The 5,611-nt window shown below is 36.9% G+C and overlaps 1 pseudogene; it reads right to left on the reverse strand.

Annotated features, from left to right (window-relative positions):
* The window catches only part of LOC110092752, a 27,522-nt pseudogene that overhangs the window by 9,682 nt on the left and 12,229 nt on the right, over positions 1-5,611 (reverse strand).

The raw sequence follows: 5,611 nt of genomic DNA on the forward strand, positions 1-5,611 counted from the left end.
AATCCTTGACCTACGTCCACTCCTCGGATACACCCTCCGAGAATTGCACTAACTAAGTGTCTCTCCTTTAGATCCCACAGCTAGGCGGAGAAGCCTTTACAACAAACTCCTTTTCACCAACCCAGGTGCGACAGAGAACTAACTCCTTTTGCTTCCTCTTGAAGTAGACAGAGAACCTAAACCTTTGCTGAAGTAGACATCCCAAGAACCTCCCAAGGATGAAGGATGAAGAATGGAGATGACGAATTGGATCCTTGCTAGGAGCAACCTTTTTGAACCCTCTCACAAACTCCTCCTCATAAGTTCCCCTCTCTCTCTTTCTCTCTCTCCCAAGGCTCTCTCAGGTCAAGACAGCAGCACTCAAGGTCTTTAGCATGAGAAAATTTGGGACCTTTAAATAGAATTTCAAGAAATGACTTTATCATCTAGGCCGATATAAATAACGTCCTGGCCAATCAGTACAAAATAAGCTCATTCAGTTGGGATGATTTAGGATGATCACAAAAAAATTGGTGACATCATCTAGGCCGATACAATATCATTCTAGCTGATTAATTCAAATATGAGTACAATCATCCTGAATATCGCCCTGAATAGGGTCTGGCCGATGTCAATTATCCAGGACATTATCCCAGTCGATTCTGTGATTGGCACGGCTGATGTGATCGTATCAACCAGCCTTAATTGCTTGTCGTAATTACTAGATTAATTTAGGCATAATTGTGCTGCATCGTCCAAGCTGATATGGATATTGTCTGGGCTAATAATTTAAATAAAGAATACCTAAATTGATCATGGTGGCTGATTCTTTCTAACTTGAGCCTATTATCCTACCTGATATAATGATCATGCAGGATGATTTTCTTAATGATGGCTGCTTAACCAGGATGCCCTAATTAGGGTTTTTGTTTTTAGTTAAATCGTCCTGGCCGATATGAACATCGTCTAGGCCGATGTTCTCAAAAACATAAAAGCTCAGAAAACCCCCTCAAGTGTGTGTGTTCAAGGTTACTTAGCATCAGGAACCATTTTTACAATTGATTCAAGAAAGAAAAAAATACATACTTGACTCAACCTAAATCTACCCGATCTTGAGCTGGCTTGAACTGCATTCGATCTTGTGGTCCTGAAAATTTAGTAGGCAAAGCAGTCATAGGAAGTCATGAATGTTTGCTATTTTCGAAAGTCTAATCCATAAACTAAGATTTACAACAGCTCTAACACAAAGGGTTTTCACTTTGCGGATCTCTAAGAGCTTGTTTGGACGTTATGCCAAGGGCTTCATTTAGTGGATCTCTAAAGTTTTCTTGGATGTCACACTAAGGTTTTCATTTATTGGATCTCCAAAGATTTGCTTGGATGTCACATTTAGGTTTTCATTTAGTGGATCTCCAAAGATTTGCTTGGATGTCACATTTAGGTTTTCATTTAGTGGAACTCAAAAAGTTTATTTGGATGTCTCACTAAAATTTTTATTTAGGGATCTCCAAAAGTTTACTTGAATGTTACACTAAAATTTTCATTTAGTGGATCTCTAAAAAATTGTTTGGGTGCCATGCTGAATATCTTTTTTGACTATCCTCCATTTGTATACATGGATATTGATGCTCAAGTGTTAAGCGTTAAATCTGAACATCTTCTAGCTCAATTGATAATTATTTGTTGAGTCAAAAGATGCTATCAAAAGTCTTATATATTATGTTGAATATGCTTTTGACACTGGATTCTTTTGATAAATATGAGAGTTCCTTCTGTCTTAGCTTTGTGTTTTGATGGACATGATAAAGGAGCTGATATCGACGACGTAAAACCTTTAGGTTTGTACTTGGTCGATGGTGAAATGTCATTAGTCTTGAGCTTTGAGCGTAGTGGACTTGTTGATGATGGAAATCCTCTTAGTTTAGTCATAGGCTTTTCATGAACTTTTGGTATATTTTCTTTGGTCCTTTGCTTTGTGCTTTGACGGAATTGTTGAAGAAAAGTTCTTTCGATCCTTTCTTTGTGCTTTACGGATTTGTTGAAGGATTTGAATGTTTTGGTTTCAGCTGATAGTACCAAACATGAGTAGTATCTTGACCCTTAACCACTTGAGGAGACTTTAATATGAATCATTTGAGTTCATCAGATTAGTAGAGCTAGGATTTGATAGCTCTTTATCCTCTGGTTAATAAAATGGGAGTTCTTCTACTACGACCTTTCTTATGTCGTGTTGAGTAGATAGAGCTGCCAACGATCAGACCATATTTAGGCGTGTTAGATCCGACCTTTTACACCCATTTAGGCTTCAAACTTGAGCTATGGGAAATGCGCTTCCCAATATTAATTTCGTTGAAGTTGGTAGATTTGAAATTCTCCTTTTTGGTTTCAGATTTGGGGCCTACACATATTTGATAGTTGCTCAAGATCCCTCATTCCCACTAGAACTTTGATTCTCCAGTCATTTAGGAGAATTTTGTAGACAACGCTCACTTGAACTTATCGAGTCAATTTGGCCTTTGTTCTTCCTATAGTCCCTACAATCGGGTTGACGAAGTGGGGTTTCCACTACTACGACCTTTCTTATGGTTTGTTGAGGGACGAAGCTGCCAGCGATCTGGCCATATTTGGGCTTGTTGGATCCGACCTCTTACACCCATTCAAGCCTTAAACTTCAGGCTATCGAAAGACTTCAAGCTTTTCCGACTTAATTTGTAGGAGTGTGTAGCCATAAAAATCTCTCTTTTAACTTTTGAAATCTTGGTACACTTGAAGGAATGGGATCACAAACTTTCAGGAAAATCACACACATATACTTTGAAAAGTATTTTATTATATTCTTTAGCATGAAAGAATATATGTATTGATAATTTTAAATATTTATTCGAGGATCTCGGCATGCAGTGTAATGTCGACCCGAATAAATATTTGAAATGCCCACTGTCTCGCAGGGACATTTTAGGATATAATAAATTTGGAATTTTGAAATTTTAAATATTTATTTAGGGATCTTGGCGCATAGCACGATGTCAACCCAAATAAATATTTAAAATTTCCCCTATCTCGTAAGGAGATTTTGGATAGGCTTTGTATTTTAAGATTTAAAATATTTATTCGGGGATCTTGATAAGCAGTGCGATGTTGATCCAAATAAATATTTAAAATGCCCCCAGTATGATGGGGGATTTTGAAATGAATTCTTGCTACATAAGAGAATTTCAATATATAAATGTATATGCTAATAAAAATGTATAAAATACATAACACACTGAACATAACATTTTTTTTGGGAAATTTCATGTGAAGTATTTCTTTAGGTATCTGCCATTGATCGGTGGCATAGGCCTCTGACCATTCAAATCGATCAACTGATAAGCTTCTCCCTGAAACACCTTCTCGATGATGAAGGGACCCTCCCAATTCGATATGAATTTGCCATCAGTCTTTTGATAAGGGGTAATTAGCCTTCTCATCACTAGGACCAAATCCCCTTATTGAAATGCACGAGGACGCACCATCTGATCAAAATATTTTGTCATTCTTCCTCGGTAGGTCTCTAGATTTTATTGAGCTTACAGTATAACTTCATCAAGTGCTTCGAGATCTTCCATTCTTAGGCAAGCATTTTGCTCTTGAGTGAGGTCATTCTAGATAGCTACCTGGAGTGACAGTAGTTCAATCTCCAATGGTAATATGGCTTTAACATCGAATACCAATTAATAAGGAGTGGTTTTGATTAGTGTATTGTATGTTGTACGATATACCTATAACACTTCTGCCATCTTCGTATGACACTCTCTTTTGTTCTTTGTGAGGATCTTCTTCAAGATGTCGAACATCAAAAATATTATTTGTAAGGATCCTCTTTAGGCCCCACTTTTGATGAATTTCTTCAATGGTGGATCTCAAGGGGTACACACTAGATGTCATGACTTCCTTTGGTATCTATTTTCTCTATAGAGATTTTGGTCTTCATATTTGTTTTTCCATTATGTCTGGACCTTTCAGCGATAGATTCTTTGATATGCATCCAAGTGTCACACCCTAATGCTCATCGTTTATATCTTTATTCTTTCTTTTCTTTACCATCATAATAGATGGTCGCTTTACCTCTATCGGGACATTTCAGTTATGACTTTTTGGACATAAGGAAGAAGTGTCACATCCTAATATTCACAATATAGAGCATATTATCATTTTTTCTGCTACTATAGCACTTAGATGACTAGCCAAAGATGGAAAGAGAAACCAATCCCCAGCAGAGTCGCAGGAAATCTATGGGCTCCAAAAATTCAGCCCTGTCCTCCGCCCGCTACTTTTTATCTCCATCTTCAATTATGAATAACTCATCTTGTACATGTGTTTTAAGGTTTATTAAAATATCATTATGCCTCCACTTACAACTAGACTACATATTGCTAATCGATGAAAGTTATCATGGTAGTTAAGTAATTGATATTCACTAGGATGAACATAATGCATTTAGACTTTTGATTTGCTAATTCATACAAAGTCCAGTTCTGTGTATACCATCCAATTTCCTTATAGTTCATGTTATTCAAGTCTCTTGCAATCAGATTTGAGTTGAAGTTTGATCGAGTCCAAGTTCCTTTCGATCATTGAAGTCAAGTTTGGATTTGCAAGTCTTTGCCATTTAACTTAAATCAAGCTTCAAGTTATTTGAATTTAGTTTGAGTTTATCATTCTCTTACATTCAAATTAAGATCATTCTCAAGTTCCTTACGATCTTCTACATTATTCTTTTAAGTTTAAATCAAGTTCAAACTGAAGTTCTTGCTCGAATTCAAATTCGAGTTTGAGTTCAAGTACTCGAGTTCTATGTGTCCAAAGTCTCGTTCAAGTCCTCTATAGTCCAACCCAAGTCTTTACTAGAGTTCAAATATTCAAGTCTTATATTTTTAAAATTCATTTTAGTTTAAGCTCATTTAGGTCTGTTTGGTTCAAGTATAAGTTCTGAGCTTAAATCAGGTCTTAGTCAAATCTAGCATTCACCAAAAATTTGGCAGCCTCCCGGCATCTCCCCTATTTAGGCAAAAATTATGAGAAATTGGGCCTTCCACCCATGCACAATAAAGGTGTGTATGATAGGTGTCCTCAGTCGAGGACACCGTGGCCGTGATCTTTATCCCCACCACGCATAATATAGGCGTGTATGGGTCTTTGACGGTACCTAGTTTAAAAAGCAATTTACTTTTCCCCCACTTGGAGGTACTTATAAGTAACCCCACTTTTTTGTAGGTGCCACACCGAGGTTCCATCCCACCACGTGCAATAAAGGCGTGTATAGGCAATTTTCTGGTGAACCATGAACTTTAAAATGGGGCTTTTAGGTGATTACCTGTCTCGTCATAGGCATCGCACTGGGGTCTGATCCCACCAGATGCGATAAAGGCGTATATATGCAGTTTTCTGGTGTGCCATGAACATCAAGGGTGAGAATCTAAGTTTAGAAAAATTCATACCTTCGCGGGGTTGACGATGTTGGCTTGGGGCAAGGGAGGAGTACCTGCATTTTGCTTCTACTTTTTTATATTTATTAATTATATTTAATAAAAATATAAAAAAATTAATTATAATTAATCTTACTTAATATAATTTTTAATATTAATAATAA

This window comes from Dendrobium catenatum, unplaced genomic scaffold (assembly GCF_001605985.2).
Source record: "Dendrobium catenatum unplaced genomic scaffold, ASM160598v2 fragScaff_scaffold_1436, whole genome shotgun sequence".
NCBI classification, from domain to species: domain Eukaryota; kingdom Viridiplantae; phylum Streptophyta; class Magnoliopsida; order Asparagales; family Orchidaceae; genus Dendrobium; species Dendrobium catenatum.